This window comes from Silene latifolia, chromosome X, assembly GCF_048544455.1.
Source record: "Silene latifolia isolate original U9 population chromosome X, ASM4854445v1, whole genome shotgun sequence".
Lineage (NCBI taxonomy): Eukaryota > Viridiplantae > Streptophyta > Magnoliopsida > Caryophyllales > Caryophyllaceae > Silene > Silene latifolia.
In genome coordinates, this window is record NC_133537.1 from 156,704,761 (window position 1) to 156,732,661 (window position 27,901).

Below are 27,901 nucleotides of genomic sequence, written 5' to 3' on the forward strand. Positions count from 1 at the left end.
CAAAGAGGGTCATCTCATTGACATGGATGCCATGATTTACATGTACAAATGGGTCAAGCATAACTCTCTTGACACCAACTATGGGTGGCTAACCAATGATGCTAGATCTTTCACTTTGCCTTCCAAGATATGCCGATTAAGTGCTCATCGAACAAACTACCTTCTTCCACTCTCCAAGGGCGCCGAGTACATCATCCGTCAACAAAGGGGCGAAATTGAAGAGCCCTCCTCCTCCATTGTCACACCACCCTACCCATTCAAATATCAAGAGTTCAAACCCAAAGATGTTGAAGTGGGCAATGACTACATGACTCTCCTCATGCAAGAGATGCACAAACAAGCTTATAATGATCAAGTAGATGCATACTTGGCCCAATATCCACCCCTCCTTCATTTAGCTAGGCAAGGACTACTTGATCCATTATGTCCTTTACCTAGTTGGGCGGATAGGGAAGTCTTCTTTCCAAGCACATCTAGGGGTGAAAGACCGGGTGAAGATGAGAATGTCAATGATGAGGTTGTTGATGATGAGGGTGTTGATGAAGAGGTAGATGAAGAAGAAGAGGCTAATGAAGATGATGAAGAAAGTGAGCAAGATCAAGGAAGTGAAGATGAGAGTGGAGATGAGTCCGCTTCTATGGAGGAAAATGATGACAATGATGATATGATGGAGGACTAACAAACTTTGGAGGCTCCTACCCTCTTGAGGTTTGTCTACTTATTTCTTTGTTTTCTTTATTTTTATCTTGATCATAGTTTGGAGAGTCCTAGCAACATGAGGACCAACACCTCGGCCCCATTGAGGTGTTCTTTTTATTGTTCCCATTTGAAAAATCCAAAATGATAATATATAGTTTCATGCAGTGCATCTTGTGTGCATGAACTACCCCAAAATTTAAGACATTAGAAATAATGTCTATCTCGGTTTGGGGAAGTACATTCATACGCAACGGGAGGTAATCTAAATTACGCTCTCCGTCATAAACAAAAACCCATGCATCATGTAGTGTAGATTAGTATAGCTTGCATTTAGTATAGAAATCATGCATCATACTCGCATAATTTCCTATCACATTGGCCATTGAGGACAATGCCCATATTAGTGTGGGGATGGGAAATTCTAACTTAACTTTTATTCAAAAATCCAAAAAAATCAAAAATTTCGAAAAAATCAAAAAAATTGAAAAATTAAAAATCCAAAACCAAGTTCATTTCCTTTGTAGTGTAGTCTTGTATATATTGTTTGTATATATTTTGTTTGTCTATCCTTGTTCACATTGATCGACTACGCCACATCCGAGACATGAGGATATTGAAGACCGCATGGTATGATCTTTCCAATCTCCTTTTTCCCATTTATGTTAATGACTATGTGGCTTTATTTTGATTGATGCGGTATAAATAATGTGAATCTAGGACTTGCATTTAGATTATTTGGCATATTAGTTGGTAGAATCATATGCATTAGGATGTATATATGTTAGTTGCATCATGGCATGTAGTTTGCATGTTAGAAAATTTTGCGAAAACGTCTACTTGGGAAGCTTGACAAGTGTATATAGGATGTGTCATGCTAGTATCCTTTGACCCATGGATTAAGGCCTAGTCAAGAGTACCTTGTGGTGTGATAACTCCTTGGCTACCGTTTATTCCAAGGTGACCCTTGAAACCATGAAACCATCATTCATCCATGTTCTACCACATTTTTGTCATCAAAGGGAATGGGCACAAAAAGAAATTGATTTGAGTTCAAGAAATGAAATGAAAAGTGAAAGAAAGTTTGCAATTGCATCAAATGAAAAGAGGAGCAAAAATAGACTCCTATGCTTCAAATATAAGGCACCCTCACTACATATGGGGTGACTTTGAAAATGTTCAAAAGAAAAATGCAAAAATTTGAAAGTTGTCAAGTATTGAATTGCCAAAAATCAAAAGAAATGGCAAAAGAAAGTGTTCTCAAATGTTATATGCCACAAGAAATTGGGGGGAAAAACAAAAACAAAAACAAACTCCCAAATGAAACTCAAATTCTATTGATCCCTTTATCCATCGTATCCATTTTTGTGCATGGTAGAGAGGGGACGACCCTTCTTCTTGTCTAGGCAAGAGGGGGAATTCGGCGATCCTCCAGTGTTTCTAACACCATAGGGAGTCTACTCTTGACGAAAGCGTTTAACGATTGAGGACAAAGGTACCCTAGCTTGACAAAACTTGAAGGTTATTTATTGGTATCCTTCTAGGCTTAGTAGCATGAAGAAATCGCATCTATGAAGGAGTGTGTACCCTTGAATTGCTTCCCTTGTAGATAATTTCCGCCACTTAGATGAGGAAAGTGGCTATTCTTTTGTAGATGCATCCATTACTTGATTTTATGTGCTTTAATGCTTGGATGTGTCGCCATTTTGGCAAGACCCACCTTGCCTTGCAAGAAGGCATCCTACCTCATGGTTGTCTTGTTGTGAGTTGAAGGGGCGGAGTGAGACCCGGTAATTGTCTCATATCGGCTATGCTATTAGGTTAGTTTAAATAACGGTCCTAGTCTTTGTCACCTCTTTACTCGGGACGAGCAAAGGTTCGGTTTGGGGATATTTGATGTGACCATTATTTGAGCATATTTAGTCCCCGAATTAGCCTTGTTCCCATGCTTTTTAGTGCATATTTGGGTCATTTATTGTCTTTAGTCCTTTGTTTTGCATATTCTTTGAGGTTTTGATCCCTTGGTAGGAAAGGAGTGCAAACCTTGCATTTTCATGGCAAAATGGAGCTAAATTGATTGAATTCAATGACCAAGCATCAAAGAGAAGACAAGACTAGAAGGCCTTTGTACATATTATAGTAGTTGGGCAATGAGAGAAAAGATCCTTGCATCTCCAATGAAATCCCCAAGGACTGTATGAAGAAAAAGGAAGAAAAGAAGAAGGGAAGAAGCTGATCAAGAATCCGAGCGGATTGCCCTTTGGACGCCCGTCCAGCACAAGGAATCCGAGCGTCTCCCTCAGAGAGACGCTCGTCCAAAACCACCACAATCCGCCCGTCCACCCCACAAATCCGCTCATCCAAAAGTCCCACAATTCGCTCGTCCCGTGCCCTGGACGCTCGGATTGTGTGACAGCTATTTCGTCTTCTACTTGTTCTATGAAGGATGCGCATACCTCGGGAAAGACTAGCAAAAAGGAGACTCGCCTATTTTTCTGAGAGGAGCGATTCCTCAAGGACTTAATCGTCATTTAAGCCCTTAGTAAACCCTAATTTGTGTACCTAATCCCCATTATAAATACCCCATTAGTCTAATTAGATAATCATGTTCTTCTTAGCAATCTCTAGTATAGTTTATATCATTCTAATCTCTCTTTAATCTTGTAATCAACTTTTAATCAAGTCTTAATACAAATCTCATTTCCTTAATCTTTCTTTTGTTCATCTTTCATTTTGGGTAATTGAAGATTAGTTGGGTTATTATTGGGAGATTGACAACCTTCCAATCAATCATCAAGTACTTCTATTATTCTTTGCTTTATTATTGGAATCATTAGTAGGTATAATTCTCTTAATCCCTTTTTAATTATTGTTAATTATCTTGATTTATTCATCATGTTTTACTTTGTTGGTATGATTGACAACCTTGCTAGCATGTTCAACATGATAATGAGTGAGTAGTTTCCTTAGCTAGGGTTAATGGGTAATTAGGGGAAACCAACATGGGGGATGATTCATGCTTAAATTAATATGTTTTCATAGTTTATTTGCTTGCTTGTTGTGATCTCAACTTATGCACATGTTATGTTTGATGAAATGCGAGCCTATGAATCCTTGCATTTTTTACCCATCACCTATCTTTTCAATGAGACTTGTAAGACATATACCAACTAGAGTCTCATTAGACCATGCATATAGTTGAGTAGGGAAGATTAAGTCGACTTGTAGGTGTTGCACAATCTAATCGATTCGGCTCCGGGACCCAAACTTTCTTAGGATTGTAAGATATAAACCAACTCGATCCATCACAACAATAATTGTTTGCTTATAATTTGAGAATATGTTTGTATGATCAATTCCCATGAATCCCCTATGACCCCATGACACCCTAGTGCCTTTTATGAATTGTTTACACCCATTTTTAATCATCTTTCTTGTTTACTTTCATTGCTATTTAGTTTAGTGATCTTCTATTCAAACCCCAAATTGTGACACCCCTAGACACTGCTAGTTGCAATTGAAAATCTCACTTCAATACCCGTCCCTTGGGATCCGACCTTTACTTGCCTCTTTACTAATAGTAGAGTTGTTTGTGAAGCTATAAATATTGTTTTGGTCTAGGTGCTCCTAACGACAAGTACCGAAAACTAAACCTCAAAGAGGACTCGACCAAAAATGGCGCCGTTGCCGGGGACGGTGTTAACTTGATTTAGATTTTCATAGATTGTTATTAGTTGTGTCTTTCTTTGCCTTGGGGAAGTAAAACTCCTCAAGGTTTGTTCTAATTATTTTCAAGTTGTTTGATATTTTGCATGTCTAGAAGATCACAAGGTAACTTGTTACCCTTTGATCACGAAATTAAAAGGACTTTGACAAACAATAGAAGACTTGCTAGAGGTACTTTGAGAGGTATTGGTGAGGTTGTAGTTATTCAACCAAACACTATTGAGTTCGTCAACCCTTTTACAAGAGAAGGTGAGGAGAACTCAACACAAAATCCAACACAAAATCAACCCACAATGCCTAAATTTTCATCACATTCCGTACCAACCGAGGAGAACCTACCCAATGGTACTCCCACACCACAACACTTAACCGGAAATTTCATTACCAAATCCGCATTTATCCAATTAGTCGAAAGAAGCCAATTTGGGGGGAAGCCTAGTGAAGACCCTCACTCTCACATGGAGACTTTTTGTGACTATTGTGATGCGATTTCTCAAACCGGTGTAACTCAAGACCAAATTCGATGGGTCTTATTTCCTTTTTCTCTAATTGGCACCGCAAAACAATGGTTGAAAGGCCTTGATAAGGCTACTCTCGGAATTGACTCTTGGAAGAAATTGGCTCTAGCTTTCTACAAAATGTTCTACCCACCGTAAAAGACTAACATGCTAAGAGCTCAAATTACGGGCTTTAAGCAAAGAGATGAAGAATCTTTGTACGAAGCTTGGGAGCGATTCAAGGGAATTTGTCACTCATGTCCTCATCATGGACTTAGCGAGTGGTTCTTGGTACAACAATTTTGGAATGGTCTTTATGAAGACTCAAGAAACATTCTCAACATGGGATCAAATGGTATGTTCACCGAAGTTGACGATAATCAAACTTGGAACAAGATTGAGGAAATGGCGGTCCATAATTCACAATATAGTAGACCTCGCAAGGCTTCTAGAGGAGGAAAGCATGAAGTGGACTCTATTACTCAATTGGGTGCTCAACTTAGTGCTCACATTGATACCATCAATTTGAAGTTCGAAAAAGCTATGGCTAGACTTGAAGAAGCCTCAAAATCACCAAAGCATCATGTTAATGCCATAACGGCATCTTTATCAATCCCAAGTGGGATATGTGAGAATTGTGGAACTTTGGGACATGACCAAAGTGAATGTAGGGGAACAAATGAACAAGTCAATGCTTTTCAAGCATACAAGAGTGGTACCCCTTATTCAAATTATTACAATGAAAACACTAAATTCCACCCAAATCTCTCATACAAAAGCGAAAATGTTCAAAACCCTCAACCAACATACACCCCACCTCCCATGAGAAACCAAAATCAAAGACCCTTTTACAACCAAAACCAAGGTTACCAAAACCAAACTCCATACAATCAACAAAATGACCAAGGTTTTGATGTTCAAAAAGCGGTCCTCCAAATGCAAAAGAATCAACAAGAGTTTTTCACTCAAATGCAAAAGGATAGTCAAGCAGAGGAAATCACCATCAACAACATCCTAGCCCACACCAAAATGTTAGAAACCCAATTGACTCAACTAGCATCTTCAAGCTCACAAAGACAAAAGGGGAAATTACCACCTCAAAGTAATCCCCCGAGACATGAAACGGTTAGTGCCATTCACTTGAGGAGTGGTAAGAGGTATGAAGCACCAAAGAAGCAAGTTGAGGATGAAGTTGTGGAAGCTAGTGACAAAGAAGAAGTTGTGCAAAACTCCAAGGATGGAGAACCATCAAAAGAAGAAGTTTCAAAGAAAAGTGAAGACAAGGCCAAGGAGAAGGAACCCATTGTGATTAGACTTCCTTTTCCAAGTCGTCAAGCTAAGCCCAAATTTGATGACCAACTTGGAAAATTTATGGAAATTGTGAAGAATTTGGAAGTCTCGATTCCTTTCACGGAATTAATCAATCACGTGCCGGCCTATGCAAAGTATATGAAAGACATGCTTACGAAAAAGAAGTCGATCCGGAAGCTTGAAACTATCACCTTCACTAAGGTGAGTAGTGCAATCCTTCAAGGGAGTTCACCTCCGAAACTTAAAGATCCGGGATGCTTATCAATACCGTGTACCATTGGCGACACAACGATCAACAAAGCCCTATGTAATCTAGGGGCTACTGTGAGTGTTATGCCGTATTCGGTAAGTAAAAGGTTAGGGATGGGAGAGCTTAAATGTACTTATATCACACTCCAAATGGCCGATAGATCGACGAAGACACCATTAGGGATATGGGAAGATGTTCCCGTAAGAGTTGGGAAATTTTTTTATCCCGGTGGACTTTGTCATTGTTGACATGGAAGAAGACTCCAATATTCCAATCATTCTAGGTATACCTTTCTTGCACACCGCGGGTGCGGTGATAGATGTGAAGCATGGAGAGCTCACTCTAGAGGTGGGAGATGAGAGAATAACTTTCAATCTTGACAAGACCATGAGAGCTCCCCGTTTGCATGAACCATGTTTTATGGTTGATCATTATAGCCGGAAGGATGAGAGGAAAAAGTCGGAATTCCAATGGAAAAAGAAAGTTGACGATGCTCCATTAAAAGAGCAAGTGAATTGTAACAAAGAGAGCTTGAAAAGCTCACCCATGATAAGTGAAGAGGATGGCCTCATTGGCCAAAACAAGAAAGGAGGAGAGTTATCTCTATCAACTCAAGAGATTTTTAATGATCAAGTAGACGAAGTTTGTGGTCTTTGGGACGATGAGCTTGAAGGGATTTTTAATCCCTACATTGGTAATGCTATCGATCAAGACCAACATGAAGGACAACAAGTGCAAAGATCTATTGAGGATCTTTATCATGATAATGAACAAGCTTTTGACTATTTCTTCAAGGTGTTGAGTGTAATACTCCGTATTTATGGTCTTGGGGGTACTCTATCGAGTAGCCCTTACTCTGTCGAGTAAGGGTATGTTGCAGAATAAAATAGTTTCTGACCTGTTGGGCACTCGATCGAGTAGCTCGGGCACTCGATCGAGTAGGGGGTACTCGATCGAGTACCTTGGGTACTCGATCGAGCGCCCGGTTTTACGGGGGAGTTTTCGCGGGTTTTGTTAATTATGCGATTAGGGTATTTAAACCAATTCGTCTTGGTTTTAAAACACTTTTACCAAAACCTAAAACTTGTTTAAGAGAGAAAGCAGCAGTTCTTCTTCCTAATCGCATCCTTAACGATTCCCGGAGTTCAGACGGTCGATTCTCGTTGTTTTTCGTGTTGTTGGATTCCTTGCGTCGAGGGTAAGCTTTTAACATAAAGTTTTATAATGTTTTGATAAGGTAGTTGAAACCCTAATTTAGCAATTGGGGATTTTATGAGTAGGAATTGAATGGTAGTCTTTATGTGTTATGTATGATAGGAGGAGAGTTCGTAGAGGAGCCGTTTTGAGACAAATTGTTTAGATCGTCGCGTGTTTGCTTTCCGGGTAGGATTTCCTACTCGTATTAGTCCCATAATGGGATATTGGTGATGTGTTGTAGTTAGTTATTTGATATGATTGTGATTGTGATTGTAATGTGGTTATGGTTGTTGATGGCTCTCGAGATGCGTTCTCGGCTGAGTGGGGTCACTTGCGGGAGTGATCTCACGCCCTAGTTTCGCCTTCGTGGAACCCGCCACAGAAGGGGATGTGCACATTAATGATATGGGGTTATCGCTCGTACGATGAGCGGGGCTTAGGTGGGAACGGCTGCGGTCCCCCATCGAGGTGGTCGGGTCCAAAGTGGACGATCGGTGATTGAGACGGTTGGTTGGTGTGTGTGTGTGTGTGTGGCGTCAATTTGTGTTTGCCTTATTACCGTTGTCCGTATTGATTGTGTGATTAATCGACCCGGTGTTGTTTTGTAAAACTGCGGGGATCCATTCGGGATGGTGAGCGAGATATTGAGCGGTATAGAGATGGTACTTGGATAGTGGGGATGGCCACGACATGACGATAGAGTCTTTTTGTAGTTTAGTCTTTATTTACATTTGATTGAGAAAGATAGTTTGAATAATGTATTGCACTTTCCGGTTTGGTTTCGAGGATTGTATTCCTTCATTAAACTATTATAATAAATGTTGTTTCTATTTTGTCTATTTGATTATCATACCTCGGGCAACCGAGATGGTGATGTCTCCATACCTGAGTGGTCCTGGTAAGGCACTTGGAGTATGGGGGTGTTACAAATGGTATCAGAGCGACGATCCTGAAACCTGTAACCAATGAACTTAATGAACATAGGGAGTCAATTAAAATGAACCCGGGGTAAAAGTTGTAGGAGCTAGTGCGAAGGCTTGGGAGACGTCCTAAAGTCGCTGGGGTCGCCCTACAAACTTTGAACCGGTCACATGGGGGAAATGTGTGTTGAGTCATGTGTGTGCTTAGTAACTTGTGCAACAAGGTGATGAAGTATGTTGATTGTTTGGTGTTGAAAATAGGAGGTTGAGCATGTGAAAGAAAATGATTATATGTTGAAACATGTTAATGAGATGATAACATGTTGAATGATTTATGATGTGGCTTTTATAGCATGATGATTTGATTTTATTGATAAGTAGAATAGATGCGTAGCATATTGATTATGATATCATGCGATTTTTATAAAGTTAGCAATGCTAGTATGTGACGTAATATGCGGGTAGCTTTTACGTATTAGTGGTACTTGATCGAGTAAGACTGACTCGATCGGATAGGTTTTTGGCGAAATTGAGTCCAGAATCGCGTTTTGGGGCACTCGATCGAGTAACTAGGGGTACTCGATCGAGTAGGGGGTCACTCGATCGAGTAGCCTATATACTCGATCGAGTGGGTTAGAGATCAGAAGGTCTGTTTGGTTCTGGAGTTTGGGTACTCGATCGAGTACATAGGGGCACTCGATCGAGTAACCCGTCACTCGATCGAGTGGGTTTGGATACTCGATCGAGTAGGTTCGGGCGCGAGTTTTCGTGTTTTGAAGTTTAGTGCGCATGTTCATGTTTACCCTTTCTTGTATACGTATAGTTTCAAGATGCCGCCCAAGAAAAATGCCTTGTACGCTAGAGCAGAGCTTATGACTATGGATGACATCGTTAAGATGTTAGAGCACCAGACGCTCTTCTTCGAGACTGAAGAAAGTGAACGAGGACAAGAATAAGGAAAAGGAGAAGGAAGTTGACCATGCTAAAGTCAGCCTTTATATTGCAAGGTTCAACCCAAAAGAGTACAAGGGAGTTGAGGAGCCTAACCTTCTCGATAGTTGCCGAGGGAGATGGAAAACATCTTTGGACTTAGTCCATTGTCCGGATGAGATGAGAGTGGATCAGCTGCATTTTATCCGAGGGAGGCAGCGGTGGCAAGTGGTGGGATTCGGTGAAGGTGAGTGCTAAGGAGTTGTATACCAACCAAGGATTACCTGCTATACCTTGGGAGGAGTTTCGTAGGTCTGTGAGGAAGGAGTTCGTGCGAACATGTGAGGAGTAAGTTGAGGGAGGAGTTCGACAAGTTTAAGATGACTTCGAGATGTCCGTGGTGAGTACTACAGACAGTTCAATGAGAAATCTAGATATCGAGGACATGGGTTTGAGTGACGAGAATTTGGCTTTGAGGTTTGAGAGTGGACTAACCACGAAGATTATGGATAAGTTACCCGTGGGAGTCCTCACTAATGTGAAGGAGGCATATGAGAGGGTGGGAGAGCGAGAGACTAGTGGAGATGGCTCAGGAGAGGTCTGGTGGTGAGAAGAGGAAGTCGGAGAGCGAGGGTGGTGGCCAATCTAATTACAAGAAAGGCAACCACAATCAGTCTAAGGGGTTTTCTTCTGGATCTGGGTTTAGTGCTGGAACTTCCTTTGGGAGAGGTCGTGGGAGTGTGAGCAACAGCTGGGGAGTGACCTGCTTTAGTTGTGGTGGCGTAGGCCACAAGAGACATGAGTGCACGAGTGCACCGGGATCTTTCCAGAGACCTGCGCAGAGCTTTGCGAGCAACAGACCGGCGGGATCATGGCCAAACCGGGGAAGTCAGAGCTACCAGAGTGGAGGCAACCGCAACGGCGGTAATTCTTATCAGAAGACACCGATGAACAACAACAACAACCAAGGGTCGGGTGCTAAGCCGACCGCATCAGCTAGTACTGTCCAGGGAGGTGGGCAGAAGACCAGTGGCAAGTTGTTCATGATGGAGAAGAAGGCAGCTGAGGAGGATGCGCACGTTATCACCGGTACATTCCTTGTTAATGGTATTCCTACGTTTGTTTTGTTTGATTCGGGGGCTTCTCAATCGTTTGTGTCTTCGAGTCATGTAAAGCAGTTGGGTTTGAGAGTATATGAGTCTGTTAAAGAGCAAGTATTCATACCTTCGGGTGAGTCTGTATCGTGTGGGAGGTTGTTTAGAGATGTATCTTTAATAGTTGGGCAAGTCGATTTCCCTGTAGACTTGCTAGAGTTTCCTTTTAATGGTTTTGAGATGATAGTTGGGATGGATTGGTTAGGAAAGTATAAGGCTAAGATAGACTGTCATCAAAAGAAAGTGTCCCTAAGAGGTCCTAAGGGTGTAAGTGTGTCTTATCGTGGGTTTCTAGTTAAACCCAAAGTTAAGTTGATTGCAGCTGTCACCTTGAAGTCGTATCTGAGGAAGGGATGTCCTCTGATTTTGTGCCCTGTGAGAGATGACCGGATAGAGAGCCCGGCAGTTGACGAGATACCAGTGGTGGGAGAGTTTGCAGATGTTTTTCCAGAGGAGATTCCGGGGTTGCCACCGAAGAGGGAGATAGATTTCACCGTTGAGTTGAAGCCAGGGACGGGGCCAATCTCTAAGGCACCGTACCGTATGGGTCCTAAGGAGATGGAGGAGCTTAGGAAGCAGTTGGATGATTTGATAGAAAAGGGGTACATTAGACCGAGTGTATCGCCTTGGGAGCACCGATTGTTCGTAAAGAAGAAAGATGGGAGTATGAGGCGTGCATAGATTATCGGGAGTTGAACCGTGTGACGATAAAGAACAAGTATCCTTTGCCAAGGATAGATGACCTGTTTGATCGGTTGAGTGGTGCAACGGTCTTTTCTAAGATCGATTTGAGGTCGGGTTACCATCGGGTAAAGATTAGAGATGTGGACATACCGAAGACGACTTTCACGTCGAGGTATGGCCATTATGAGTATGTGGTGATGCCGTTTGGGTTGTCTAATGCGCCGGCAGTGTTTATGGACTTGATGAATAGGATCTTGGACAGTTCTTGGATCGTTCGTAGTGGTGTTTATAGATGATATCTTAGTCTACTCTAAGACTAAGGAGGAGCATGAGGAGCATCTGAGGATCGTGTTGCAGACTTTGAGAGATCATGAGTTGTATGCTAAGCTGTCTAAGTGTGAGTTTTGGTTGGAGAAAGTTGCTTTTCTAGGGCATGTAATTTCTAAAGATGGAGTAGCTGTGGATCCGGCGAAGATTGAGGCAGTGACAAAATGGGAAGCACCAAAGAATGTTGCGGAGGTTAGAAGTTTCTTGGGTTTAGCTGGATACTACAGGCGGTTCGTGAAAGATTTCTCCAAGATAGCTAGACCGATGACAGCGTTGATGAGGAAAGAGAAAAGGTTTCGTTGGGATGAGAGTTGTGAGACGGCGTTCCAAACATTAAAGGAGCGTTTGACCACGCTCTCCCGTCTTAGCATTACTGAAGGAAGCGAGAATTTTGAGGTTTATACCGATGCTTCGAAGAATGGGTTGGGATGTGTGTTGATGCAGAATGGTAAAGTGATTGCCTATGCTTCTAGGCAGTTGAAGCCTTATGAGGAGAACTACCCTACTCATGACCTGGAGTTGGGTCTTTGTGGTGTTTGCTCTCAAGATTTGGAGACACTACCGTATGGAGCAATCTTTAAGGTATTTTCGGATCACAAGAGTCTCAAGTACATCTTCACGCAGAAGGAGTTGAACATGAGACAGAGGAGGTGGATGGAGTTGATTGGCGACTACGACATGGAAATCATCTACCATGAAGGGAAGGCCAATGTTGTTGCTGATGCTCTGAGTAGGAAGAGTGTACATTCCTTGTGTACAGCTCTATCTTTGATGAGGCTGAGGGATGAGGTAGCGAGCTTTGGGATTCATATGATGCGGAAAGGAGATGCTATGGGAGATATGACGGTGCACATGGAGTTTTATGATGATATTCGAGGTAAAAAGGCTTTGGATCCTAAGATGGTGGAGTGGGAGAGTGGGGTGGAGAAAGGGACGGTGTCCGCTTTTCCATTCATACAGATGGTAGCTTGAGGTTTGATGGTAGGTGGTGTGTCCCTAATGACGAGGAATTGAAAAAGACAATCATGACAGAAGCGCATTGCACACCATATTCAGTTCATCCGGGTGGAGACAAGCTTTATAAGGATTTGAAGAAAACGTTTTGGTGGCCTGGGATGAAGAAAGAGATAGCTGAGTTTGTGTCCCGTTGTTTGACATGCCAGAGAGTTAAAGGGGAACAGAGAAGACCACAAGGTAAGGTTCAGTCTTTGGAGGTGCCTGAGTGGAAGTGGGAATCCATTTCCATGGATTTTATTGTGGGTTTACCTAAGAGTCAACAAGGTAACAATATGATTTGGGTGATAGTGGATCGGTTGACCAAGTCAGCTCACTTTGTTCCAATGAAAGATACATGGACTAAGGCACAATTGGCTATGGCCTATCGAAAGAACGTCTTAAGTTACATGGAGTCCCTAAGGACATAGTGTCAGAGATGCGAGGTTTATATCGAGGTTTTGGAAGGAGTTGCAGGAATCGTTGGGAACGACTTTGAAGATGAGTACGACATTTCATCCCGCGACGGATGGGCGACTGAGAGAACAATCAAGACTTTGGAGGACATGTTGAGAGCTTGTGTGATGGATTTTGGTGGTAGCTGGGAGCAGAGGTTGGACTTGATAGAGTTTTCTTACAACAACAGTTATCACACCAGTATAGGTATGGCACCGTTTGAGGCGTTGTATGGGAGGAGATGTAGGAGTCCGATCTGTTGGGACGATAGTGCTGAGGCAGTGGTTTTAGGACCAGAGATGGTACATGAGATGGTAGAACAGATTAAGATGATCAGAGAACGGATGAGAGCAGCCCAGGATCGACAAAAGAGTTATGCAGATCTACATCGTCGGGACATCGAGTTTCAGGTTGGGGACAAGGTTCTTCTGAAAGTGTCCCCTATGCGTGGAGTTATGAGATTTGGGAAGAAAGGCAAGTTAAGTCAGAAGTTTATAGGGCCTTATGAGATCTTAGAGCGAGTTGGGGAAGTGGCTTATCGGTTGGCTTTACCGGCTGCATTGGAGAGGGTGCATAATGTGTTTCATGTATCGCAGCTGCGGAAGTATGTGAGTGACCCGTCACATGTGTTAGAGGCAGAGAGCTTAGAGCTGGATGAGTCTTTATTATATCTTGAGGTACCTAAGCAGATCCTAGACCGAAAAGTTAGAAAGACTAGGAGTGGTGAGACAGTTTTGCTTAAGATCCTTTGGTCTAACCACGAGACTGAGGAAGCTACATGGGAGGCCGAGGACATAATGAAAGAGCGCTACCCTTTCCTTTTTGATCAGGTATGTATGGTTACGGGGACGTAACCTTGTTTCTTTTAGGGGGGTAGGAGATGATCGCGAGAGTTTTTAGGAGTTCTATACACCTTTTATATGTTGTGTCGGGATGTTTGGCTTGGGTTTGTATCATGTTTTTGTTTGATGGTTGAGTCGGGAATGTTGAGGGAGTACCTTTGTTTTTGTTGTGGTTTGAACTTCGGGGACGAAGTTCCTTTTAAGGAGGGAAGACTGTAATACTCCGTATTTATGGTCTTGGGGGTACTCTATCGAGTAGCCCTTACTCTGTCGAGTAAGGGTATGTTGCAGAATAAAATAGTTTCGACTGTTGGGCACTCGATCGAGTAGCTCGGGCACTCGATCGAGTAGGGGGTACTCGATCGAGTACCTTGGGTACTCGATCGAGCGCCGGTTTACGGGGAGTTTTCGCGGGTTTTGTTAATTATGCGATTAGGGTATTTAAACCAATTCGTCTTGGTTTTAAAACACTTTTACCAAAACCTAAAACTTGTTTAAGAGAGAAAGCAGCAGTTCTTCTTCCTAATCGCATCCTTAACGATTCCGGAGTTCGAGACGGTCGATTCTCGTTGTTTTTCGTGTTGTTGGATTCCTTGCGTCGAGGGTAAGCTTTTAACATAAAGTTTTATAATGTTTTGATAAGGTAGTTGAAACCCTAATTTAGCAATTGGGGATTTTATGAGTAGGAATTGAATGGTAGTCTTTATGTGTTATGTATGATAGGAGGAGAGTTCGTAGAGGAGCCGTTTTGAGACAGCTGTTTAGATCGTCTGCGTGTTTGCTTTCCGGGTAGGATTTCCTACTCGGTATTAGTCCCATAATGGGATATTGGTGATGTGTTGTAGTTAGTTATTTGATATGATTGTGATTGTGATTGTAATGTGGTTATGGTTGTTGATGGCTCTCGAGATGCGTTCTCGGCTGAGTGGGGTCACTTGCGGGAGTGATCTCACGCCCTAGTTTCGCCTTCTGTGGAACCCGCCACGGAAGGGATGTGCACATTAATGATACTGGGGTTATCGCTCGTACGATGAGCGGGGCTTAGGGGAACGGCAGCTGCGGTCCCCCTGGCGAGGTTGGTCCGGTGGACGATCGGTGATTGAGACGGTTGGTTGGTGTGTGTGTGTGTGTGTGGCGGTTAATTTTGTCTGTTTGCCTTATTACATGTTGTCTGTATTGATTGTGTGATTAGTACGACCCGGTGTTGTTTTGTAAAACTGCGGGGATCCATTCGGGGATGGTGAGCAGATATTGAGCAGGTATAGAGATGGTTGGATAGTGGGGATGGCCACGACATGACGATAGAGTCTTCATTTGTAGTTTAGTCTTTATTTACATTTCAGTTGAGAACAGACAGTTTGAATAATGTATTGCACTTTCAGTTTGGTTTCGAGGATTGTATTCCTTCATTAAACTATTATAATAAATGTTGTTTCTATTTTGTCTATTTGATTATCATACCTCGGGCAACCGAGATGGTGATGTCTCCATACCTGAGTGGTCCTGGTAAGGCACTTGGAGTATGGGGGTGTTACATTGAGTAACATCTACAACACCTTTAACATGCCCCCATGACATCTCACTAAGGATGAGAGTTTGGTGGAGTCCTCTCCAAACCACCATTTGTAAATATTTCTAACTACCTAACTTGCATTTTAATTCTTACATTGCATTTTTGTCATTTTTGGATTTTTTGTGCCTTGATCAAGATATTCATCATTTTTGAGAGAAGTGAGGGAGGGACTAATGATTTTATTGATGTGTAGTGCTTTAACTTAGTGTGGGGATAGCAATTGCCTAGGCTATTCATGCCTTTGTAGTGCCCCTACAATGAAGAACACGGGATTTGAAGAATGAATATGACACGGGATATGCAAGTGCACGGATGGTCCTGAATCCGGGTAGACTAGGTGGAATCCGAGCGGCTTCTGGGTAATCCGCTCGTCTTATAGGAATCTGAGCGTCTGTGGAAGAATCCGTCCGTCCAAATGAGCTGCAAAATCAAAAATTTTGGTCTGTAAGAGAATCCGAGCGTCCTAGCTGAGAAGACGCTCGTCTGAAACTGGCCGCTCGTCTTTGCAGAAAGACGCTCGTCTTTTTGCCAGTGCAGATTAAGAAAAGTTCCTGTAAGAGAATCCACTCGTCTTTGAGGAAAGCCGCTCGTCCTGAATTGCAGAATCCGCTCGTCTTCACTGAAAGACGCTTGTCTTTAGGCGAGTTTTCCTGAAGCCAACTTGATGGTCAGGTACAACAATCATGCCATCCAAAACCTAGGATAGAACAAATCATGATTTCAAACGCGTGATAGTGACAAGACAGCTCGAAGACCCGCGAAACGGCTCGCGCCTCTTCGAGTAGCCCATGCGGCCACGTCGCTCAAAATGCCCACAACCACTCAATCCTCTATAAATAACCCTCAAATGCCACCATTTGAAGGTACGCGAGTGTCCTCCCCCTCATTTCTCCCTTAAAATTCTAGACTCGACTTCTCAAGCCACAAACCGACATGTATTTTTGACCTACCGATCGAAAATACAAGCCATACACATTGTTTGGTACCGTCATCGTGCATTAAATCACTTGACCGACCACTTCGACCAACTACACAATCACTAAACAAAACAAACACTATTTACATTGCTAAAACGGTTTTCAACCGAGTTTTTCGACCTAACAAGTTTTTACACTTCTGTCGATTTCTCGCCAACGACCTAGCATGTAAGTATGAGGGTGTAATTAATCCTTTTCTTTCATGTCTTTTTATCTGGTTTTTATGACCTTAACATGCTAAAACATGCATAACATGGTCCAAAACACGGATCGAATGAGGCAAAACCGAGTTTTGACCTGAAACAGAAGCCCCTATTCACAACTAGGTGGCTCGCGCCTCGATGTGCTGTTCATGTCAGAACTCAAACGTGTTTGAGTTCATTCTTTCCATCTTCATTTCATTTTACAATCGGTTTTTACCGTTTCAAATCATTTCTATGATAAACATTTTTAACCATGAAAGTATTCACCCTTGGTTCCTTATACCATGACGGTTTAATCCTTTTTTCGGTGATGATATTTGGTTAATTACATTTTAAAAGGCATTTTAAAACCTTTTATTCATTTGTTTACATTTTCAAAACAACCATATTAGTCATACATGCATAATCATCCTTGATTCCACATACCATGTCGGCTTAAATACGAGTACAATGATGAACATTGACTAATTACAAAACAATGAACTTAACACAATTAGTTCAGAATGAATATTTTTCAAAACTATTCATGTCAAGCTTGCAAAACCGAACCCGACATCGAATATCGTCAATACAATGATGATTATTCAAGTCTCGTTCTTCATATTAGCACAAGAGTGATCTAAACGACTTTTTCAACAAAGATGGTTTCAAATACCCTTTTACAAACCATTTCATAAACATTTTCAACAACCAGGAGGCACCCCTTTGGGTTGTCTACTGCCTCGCACCTAAACAGGCTCACTGATTTCCAGTTTTCAAACCTGGACAGGTCCCTTTGTATCGCCCTAAGGCTCGCACCTCAATAGGCTGCCTGATGCAGGTCGTGCTTCCTTTCCAGCAGTTGTCTAGGATAATCCCGACTCCGGTTAACTCGAATACAGGACGGATCAGATTGACAAGTCCACATTTTACTTTGTATTTGCAAAGCGCCTTTCTAAGACAAATGGATCACGTTATGCACCATAAACCTAACTCAGTAAATGGATGTTTAATTTCCGTCTTGCATGGAAATCAACACTAAATCCAATTTGACATCAATTACTTGATATTTGGATAAAAAACCGACATAGTAAACTCACATGTTAGGTTAAAACTGGTGGATGCGCATTCATGCATTTACCCGTTTTATCAACTTTTGCATTCAACCAACCAAGATCGATCAGTAGAGGCCGCTACCGCGGGCGGGATTGGGTGTCCGATTAAAAGCCTTCCCAATACTTACCTTCACCTCTTACTCGGAAACTTTGGATAGTGGACGACCTTATCCAAGGCGAACGAGAGTCATTCTAGAGATAGGATGCTAAAGAGGGACGACTCCTTATCTTTAGTACCTATGTCAAACACCGCTTTTTACCTTGGTTGACCTAGGTATAAAGTGGATTCGAACGGTTTCCAAGCATCCCACAATTGCTTGGTGGCGACTCCGAACATCTCTAACATCGTTTCGAGACCCTTGCCGAGATGAAACCGACCGATCTAAAACGATCCGGTCGAAAGAATTTAATACGCCGCCGAGCGTGGCTTTCCGACCGCCGCACGTCTGCAGACCGGATTGGCGTCGCGGATGGCCCATGTCCACAGCTTGGCGACTCCGCTGGGGAAAACTAGGACACTTGTGTCTTTGTGATCCCTATATGGTGAGACTCGAACGAGGTCTTGGTTGAAATGCATTAATTGATATTACAGTCATAAGTCGGGTTTCTTGTCCGGGCCCACAACTTAACCTTTATAGACCAATTGGCTCGTCCTGTCGGCGTGAGTTTTCTCATTCCCCGCGTTTCGAATCCCGATTAAGTCAAGCATACCATTGACGTTACACATTTTTTGTTTCGTCAAAGAGCTTTCATTTCCTTCGTGCACGAGGCTAGGGCACCCTCCAAACACATTTTGTTTGGATTGGTATCCCTCTCGAAAATCGGGGATTGATCGCTTGGTGTGTAACCCACCCTTGCTAAGCCAAAACCCATATCAGCATTATGCGTCGGAGGACACTTATTCCAACAATCTCCCACTTGTCCTCGACAAGTGTGCGTCACCAATTCTCTTGTCCTATTACTATCTCACACTCAATGCAAGGTGTCTTTCAGGTCGTACTTGCAAGTGATCATATCGAGAGTGGTTTCCTCGATCTGGAAAATAACTGATTGACCGGAATTATCTACCATAGATACCTTCTGAGCGTGGCCACGCATTTCCAGTTCATTACTCCTCGAGTGGCCCTGAGATATTGTTATAACCCTGACAAGGGGTGGACAATTCCTATTGCACTTATTCCCTTCGACTAGCCACAACCATCATAACCCAAAATATGCCCATTTGACTCCATTTATGAAGGTCGTAGTAACATAAATCAAAGTTAATCTGAAACTGTGCCACCTTAGGCGAACAGTCTTTAGTCAAAAGAATCGACTCATTAGAATACTATAGTAGCTCTCCCCACGACCAGGCTATATAAATTTGCTAGAACTCTATAAGCGGTCATAAGGCCCGACAAAGTGTTCCTAACAGTCTGCCCATGTGATCGACTAGTCATCTCACATGACTCTATGGCACTTGAACTTGCCATCAATCTCATCACACTCTAGTCATTTCAAGACGTCACCTCATACAAGTGACTATGGGCGAATACCATGTTAATCCGGGTTCACTTTAACGGGGTTCAATATTGTCTCCACAACCCGTTTGGATGTAACAAAGTATAAAAGGAGTTTTTAGATTTAAAAAACTCGAACGACAAATGTGATTATCACATATGAATAGTCAATACCTGATTACTACTTCATATTTTTATAATCCATTTTCATCTTATATGTAGTTGTTCATCTCAATGCAATTGAAATGACATATGACATGACTCATCATGTTAAGCCTATGAGAAGGCTTTGGTTAGTAGGTTTTGTCAACTTCTTGTACCTTACTCAACCTTACTACATACTCGTTTTCCTTTGTAATGTATACATTTGCATTACAAAACTTTCTGAGTACGTGTCTAGATCCAATCTAGACATAGGCTCTCTAGCCTTAGAATAGCTCCCACTGTTTCACAGTGTGCGGGATCCATCCTCTTGCACATCTCATGATTGAAAGTGTACTCAATTTCCGTTGTAAGCATATCTCATTGTTCTTTATTGCCTAGAACGATTCTAGCAAATCCATTTCTTAAATAACATAGCCACAATGGTTCTGTAACCATCTTTAGGTGTTTCGAATACGGTTTTGTCGGAAACCATGCGCAATCTCAATTGTCAATTATCATTTGTGTAACACCCTTACACAAATTAGTGAATTGCATCAAAAACACTTTGTTTTACATCCTTAATGCTTCTTCAAGCACTTAAGAATAATCTATATGGCTACTTGGTAACTATTACTTGAATTCGATTTTGAAACAATTCATCATACTAAAAGTATATGAAGTGTTGTACATCATTACTCATTTAATTGATCCGGCAGCGGAAGCAAATGGAATCAATCAAATATGTTCAACTCAATTGAACTAATCATGAATCTTATCAACATAAGACTTCTTATTTGACGCTAATATCATGTAGATTTATCTCCATAAATCCGGATATTAAAGATGTATTATAATACTCCATAAGTGTCAAATCATTCCCAATGATCAATATGTCATCCACATATAAGGCTAATTAAAATTTCCGTAACTCCCACTAAACTTCATGTATAAACATAACTTCTCAACCTATTGAGAAAAGTTTTATCACATTATCAAAATGTTGATTCCAACTAATTGATGTCCTACTTAAGACCCTCTCTTAAGTTTCACATTATCTTAGGATGGCAAGAATCTACAAAACTCAAGACATGTATTGAATACATTCCTTCTAATTGAAAAAGTGGGTTTTAGATTCACTCGCTATATATATCTCATAATGAAACATAATCCCTAAGAAGATCCAAATAGACTTCAGCATTTCAACTAGTGCAAAACCCTTTGCTACCAATCAAGCTTTGATATCTAACAATTCACTTGGAATTTATTTCGGATTTTCATGGCTCTAAGCCTTGCATTGAGTTGTGACTTAAACACTCTCATGTAAGTCATATGTTCATTACTTTCCAGAAGTAATCAACTTGAATCAAACAATTTCTTTGTAAGTTGCAAGCTCTTTATTTTCTAAAAGTAACACTAATTCATCGTCTTCAACAAGTGATGACTTTAACCTCTTAGGTTTTGAAGAAACAACGTCTTACACAAAACGTCTCATGTAGCCAAGAAAGACCATTTTCTTGCGACATAACATTCTTTGTGGCTCTTGAATAATTTCTCCCACTCTGTCTTCTAGAAATAAACTTGTATTCTAGAAAGACAGCTTCACGAGCCACAATCTTGTTGTACTCGTGATTATAGTAAGGAAAAATGAGCATTTGTTTCTTGTGAAAACTTACAAGCATGGTACCCTACCATTTCATATCACATATGAATTACTTTAGATTTAGTGGAAAAATAATTTAGACAAAATGATAAAATTCCCAAAAGGATCAAGTAACTCAAAGTAACTTGATTGAAGTCCAAACCATATGGAATATCGTTTGATTTCTTTATCCAACCACACCACACATTATCCCATAATGCGTGCTAAGAGAGATTAATTTGTGATACTATATTACGTTTCCTTTGGCTTATATCAAAGTCTTCACTTTGATAATCCCATCACGACTAAATCGTGATTCTTTGAACTTTTTGAACTTCTTCACAGATTTCTCTATTTACCTTATTAAGTGAACACATTAGTGTTAACCTAAATCGTTGGTAAAAGAAAATGATCAACCTTTTTTGGATCAATTATTTACAACCTCGATCTCCTTTTAAACCAAAAGGCACGAGACATCTTGCTTTGAATACAAGATACGCATATACCATAAGATCTAATGGTTTCAAGAGTGCTCGATAACTCTTTGCGTTCATCATTCCAGAATCTAAGGTTTAATCTTGGGTTACCAATTTGAGTCTTGCATCATCTTCATGATATATCATTCTAGTTTGGTTTAGAATATAATCACCTTGATAATGGGCTAGCCATACATCAAATCATGGTGTATAAGGTCACAAAAGTGAAACCTCTTTTGTATCTTAACAAGTTTATATTCTTATTTAGAGTTTATGCACTTAATAGTCACAATTAAGTACAACTCTAAACCCAAAACTAGATTGAGTACACAATGACTCTACCTCTCAACATCATTGTTGCTAGTCGTCATATTCTAATCATCCTATGTATCAAATGCAATGATAAAAACCACCATCGGTTTCTAATATTGACGAAGTAGTACTAGCAAAATTTATGTCAATCAAATAAATATTTAAAGAAGAAGGTCCCATTAGATGTCCCACAACTAACTTGTTGATTCTTCAATAATTTGGGGTAGTTTCCTTTCTAGCGTCCAACAATTAAGACAATGGAAACTTATCGGTCGGGATTGATAGGTTTAGTATCGTTATTCTCAATAACTTTACTTTTAACATTACCTTGTATCAATTCCATTCTAATTTTACTTCTTGAACCTCGTCCTTTTCTTAACGGTTAAAGAGAATGCTCCCACTCATTTCAATGAATCTTTACTTAGAGAAGCAAAGTTGAATCTTATGAAGACTACTCTTCAATTCAATCGTTTAGTCTTAAAACTTTCATTGAAGTGGTTGCGTTATTTTGGTCAATTACGATTTCTAACAAATCTAATTACCAAAACAATTTATCGTTTCAAGGTACTTAACTCAATTAAGCATGTGAGAAACAATCCATTGTAAGTAGATGTGTTAGTCAAGAATCAAAAGCCTGTTTGATAATGAATAACTTTAATCTATACTCTTCACAAGAGATCCTTGTAATGGATATTACGAGGTTTTTTAGAAGAAAATTCAAATTTGTCTTTAGCTACGATGTTTTAATGGAGATTTGAATTATAATCGAAATGATATCGTATATAATTGAGGTAAAGAAATAGAACAAAATGACAACGGAACTGTGAAAACAAAACATTTATCGTTATAATAATACTTGTAAATGATTTAACAAGATATGAGCATTTATATAGTGACCTCTACCCAACTATTATAAATGATTCCAAGATCCAAATTCATATTAACTTGGGCACGGTAGGGCCGATTCATCCCTTATCAACATGAATTCGGTGGATAGACATTTATCACCCACTTCCCCTACGTAACAAGGTTTGTACCCCGGTAGGGCCTAGCACACTCCCTCATGAAATAGGTTTTCATGGTTTCTACTTTTTGGTAAACACTACTACAAATGAGCACTTGGGCCACGGCTAAATTCGTGGCACAAGTACTAAATTTTCGTGGCTAAATCATTTTGCCACGGAAATACCTTCCGTGGCGCAAGTGGTCGTGGCAAAGGGATAGACACGGGAAAAAAAAGAACGTGGCTATTATTGAATTTTTGGCCACGGATTCTCTTGTGGCTAATAACTCCCGTGGCCAAAGAAATTTCCCGTGGCGAAAAAATAATTCCCGTGGCAAATAATATATATGAAAATTAAATAAATAAAACGTAAAATAATTTATTTATTTTTCACAATGGGTATTTTATCATATACGGAACCGTGACAATCTAGGTAATTGTTTCGCTAGTTAACTTGATTCATTTGAACGTTATTTCGTTTCACGAGTCATGCATTTGTGAGCATCGGAGAGGCTTCCAAGGAGGTCACCCATCCCAACACTACTCTCACCTGAGCACGCTTAACCGTAGAGTTATTTTGACGTGCCACCGAAATTGAATGTTACCTTTGTTGATATAATTAGCACTTTGAATCCTTAAGTTTATTTCTTTTCTTTCAAATCTTACCTTTAGTACTATTTAATTACATAAATGTTACATGTTTTACATTTTTTGTGGGAAAAACATTACTTTTGCCGAAACAATTAAATTTTCGACATTAACCTCCTGATTAATGATTTTAACATCATTTTTTTTGCCCAAGTCAGTAAACCATTTTCTCCAAAAAGTAAAATTAGTTGTGTTTTCCTAACATTTTGCTATTTCTTTTGTTTATCGACATACTTATTTTCATTTCTCATGTACTCATTTTTTCGTATATTTTTCTTCGCAAATTCTATTGTATAACCGTTGTACCTGCGATATGAAAAATGAGACCATTTTTTGGTAAAATAATGACCGCTTTTTCTAACTAAAGGTCTTTTTTCCCCAAAGTGATCACTATTAACCGAAAAATAGTCACTTTTTTACCCAAAAACCACGAAAAAGATTATTGTACAAAAGAATCGCTTATTTTCTAAACTGATTTCTCTTTGTTATGATTTATCGTTTCTTTTCTTAAAATTTTCACATTATTTGCACATGTGACTTTAAATTATTATAATTTATATATTTTTCCGTGTGATGCGCTCATTTTCAATGAAAAAAAAGTTCCCAATTTTTTTTCTCAGCAAGTTAAATTTTACGTAAATTTTTCACGGTACCCTCGAATTTTGACAGATTACATATGGTACTCTTTTTTTAAAGTTTTTACATATGGTACCCCTGTATTTACGTTTTTCAGTCTCAGAATACCCTTTGACAAACTTCCGTCATAACGCCGCAAATCATATGTCTTGTGACGCCTTTTTTTGTTATCTAATACACTATCAATTCATCATCTAATAATACCTAAATCCTTATTTTGTCTAATAAACTAACATTTAGTACCTAAATAATATAACAATAACAACATAACATACACAATTACTCATCAAATTACTTATACGAGTAACGACGTTATGGCGAAATTTCCCCAAAGACTATTCTGGGAATGAAAAAGGTCAACACAAGGGCAACATATGTAGAAACTTTAAATAAGGGGTACCATGCGTAATCTGGCAAAGTTCGAGGGTACCATGGGAAATTTCCGTAAATTTTGTATCAACTTCAAATTTTTCTATAAATATCCTACAAATAAAGTAGGAAATAAAATTTTGAATGAAATAGTTTAACAATATATTAATTTTGGATTTTCAAAGATAGATGATAAATAACTTTTTTATTCAATTTGATATGCTATATCTTTAAATGTGATACAATCATTTAAGATTGTTATTCAAGATTATAAAGTTTAATTTAAAAAAGTAAAAGAAATTCACGACTTTAATAAACAGAGTATATATTAAAACAATTTTTTAAAATTATCATCATTTTGAAAAACCTACAAAACATAAATGTGATCTGTAAAAAATCAAAAAATTAGACGATAAACTTTTCTTTGCTTGCATATAAGTTTATAAAATTTTAAAATTTCTTATTAAAGTAAATAAAACAATAAAAAATATTAATTAAATTAATCAAAGTGTTTCTAAATTTTTATATTCAAATGTATTTTCATATTATTATATTTGATTAAATTTCATTCAGATTTAAGTCGGAAAAGATACTCGCCACGGGTGTTTGTTTGTTCGTGGCTAAAAAAATATTTGCCACGGAACAATTCGTGACTAAATAAAATTTCGCCATGGGTGTTACATAGGCCGTGGCTAAAATGATTATTTGTCACGGGTGTAGCCTAATTCGTGGCGGAAGTGACTTTTTGCCACGGAAAACGTTATCCTGTGGCATAAATTTTTTTTCAAAATAATGAATAAGTTTTTCCCGTGGCTAAGCAAAATTTAGCCACGAATTATGAGTTCCCGTGGCATAATTCGTGGCGCAAGTGATGATTTGTTGTAGTGAAAGCTAAGTCTCAATTGTTTATTTTAGCGAGAGGTCATGTCAATTTATTATATATCACGGTATAATTGAACTAAAGCGGTGAACTACGATAATTGTAATTGACACGGTCGATAAACTCGATTAAAAAATGCATGTTTAGTTATGGCGATTTAGCGATGCATGCAACATATAAATAAAATGCAAAGCATAAATAAAATCCTAGTATGGCCTTCCTAAAATAGTAAATCTAATAAACTATTACAAATTCAGAAACCAACTCCTTTGGTCCCTTGAACTTCGGTCTTGGCACGCATTTCAAGACAACACTTTCTTTGATGGATCGCCTTCTCGAGTGACACCGTCTTCAAGGAACTCCAGAATGAATAAATTACAAAATGAATTACATAATATCCTATTATACATTTGTAATTAAAATAAAATAAATCTATTAAATTACAAAACGGTGATACGAGATCACAATAAATTACAACCGAATCGATATTCCAATACATTTCGGGTAATATCAATTAAAACTAAGGCCATACTAAGTAAAATTACATAATTCAAAAATTATATAAAATTAAAATATGACAATCATAAATAAAATGCAGCATTATAATATGTATTAACATGCCCAATTTTATGCTAAATTGCCTTTAAGGAGCCAATATCGTATATTAATCGATTTTTACGGATTTGCGTGATTTAACTTATTAAAATCACAAAAAATTACATAAATTCATATTTATGTACAAGTTAATTATCCTAACCATCTTCGGACTCAAAATTAGTCTCCACTACCATTTTGACAATAATTAACCATGATTTCTTAATATAGTTCATAAATGGACCTAAAATACAAAATTATGCTCTAAACTTCAAATTAAATAATAAAACTTTCAAATAAATTTGAAATTTGAAATTTAAACTCATGAACATTCTGGAAAAATACCATGACACTCATAATGTTCAAAACTTAGGTTAAAAATTTCGAAAATTTATCGTGAAAAACAATGTTGCGGTTTATCTATTTTAACAATTATGACCATAAAAATATGAGAAAAATTATTTTTATCAACTTTTCACTTTTAGATCTGAAACATATGATAAAATGCAACATGTGACGTTTTTCCTTAAGTCATGAAGTATGTTTTAGCATTATTACTAATTATAGTCACTATTTATGTGATTTTTCATCAAAAATTCATAAATCATGCATAAAGACTTCATTATAGCCAAATATTTTACACACATATTGTAAAACTGCATGTGACAACATACTAAATTTTTATGACCAGATTCGAAATATAACTCATATTAACCTATTTACCCATTTAAATACGATTTTAATTTGAAAAAACCATGTTTCGAGCAAAACAACTCATTTTATCATGATTATTTACAGGCCATCAGTAGATTATATATGTGAAAACATATCCAAAAACCACTGAAAAAATCGAAGTTTAGCTATTTTTAGTCCAAAAATGACATTTTTATCATAAAAATCACATTTTAATGCCATTATTATATAAAATGAACAATAAAATCCATAAATAAACCAAAATGTCCTAAAAATCACTTAGGACCAGAAACTTTTAACATGCAAATATATTTTAAGGTTTTTCTTCATAAAACCAATTTAATTTGTTTTGTATGTTAATCATATAACTCGGAAAAACTATAAACCGATTTGCATGCAAACAACCTAATGCTCTTGATACCGCTTATTAGAAATTATTAATCTCATTAATATACATATTCATATATATGACTTTTTAATTTAGTCATAAAATTAAAACTAGATCTTATGCATGCAAACTAAAATAGACAAGAAAAGAAATCGTCTTTCTTACTTTGGGATTTCGGATTAAAGGGCACAAGTAAGATCTCCTTCTTACTTGTTCTTGAGTTTTCCTTAAAATGGATGAACAAAAGGTCCAAAGTAGAACCTCTCCCGAAAGTGAATACCCAAAGAAATCTCTTAATAACTTATATAAATATGAGCTAGTAAAATATAAGTTATACTTAAAATTGACACAAAATATTGTGTATTTTCTCTTGAAAATTTCAGCCAATAGGAGAGATATGTGAGTTTTTATTTCTCTAAGTTTTTCCCAAAAATGGTAGAGAGAATTCATTTTCTAACACTAGAAAATATTATAGTGAAGTAGTGAATAAATATTGATAAAAATTCCTTGGCTTTTCCATGTAAAAACCGGTTGGGGAAGGAAAGGAAGCCAATGCATGCACAAATTGCTCATCTCAAAAGCAATAGGGTTGCATGGCTACAATTAGACTATAATCATTGTGTTTTCTCTTATTAAAATAATCAACACAATTTATCCACTAATACTCCCTCCAATATTTCGGTACATACAACATAAAATGGAAGGTCCATTTTATTTTGTCATTTGTCAATTGTGACATATGTGACATGTTACATGACATGTGAATTTGTAATGTATTTTAAACATATTA

The 27,901-nt window shown here is 38.8% G+C and overlaps 1 non-coding gene across 1 annotated transcript; it reads right to left on the reverse strand.

Moving 5' to 3' along the window:
- Window positions 1-5,087: 5,087 nt before the first annotated feature.
- Window positions 5,088-5,194, reverse strand: LOC141626086 (small nucleolar RNA R71). Its single transcript, XR_012535812.1, has one exon. It is a non-coding gene; the product is annotated as a small nucleolar RNA R71 (small nucleolar RNA).
- Between the last annotated feature and the right edge of the window lie 22,707 nt (window positions 5,195-27,901).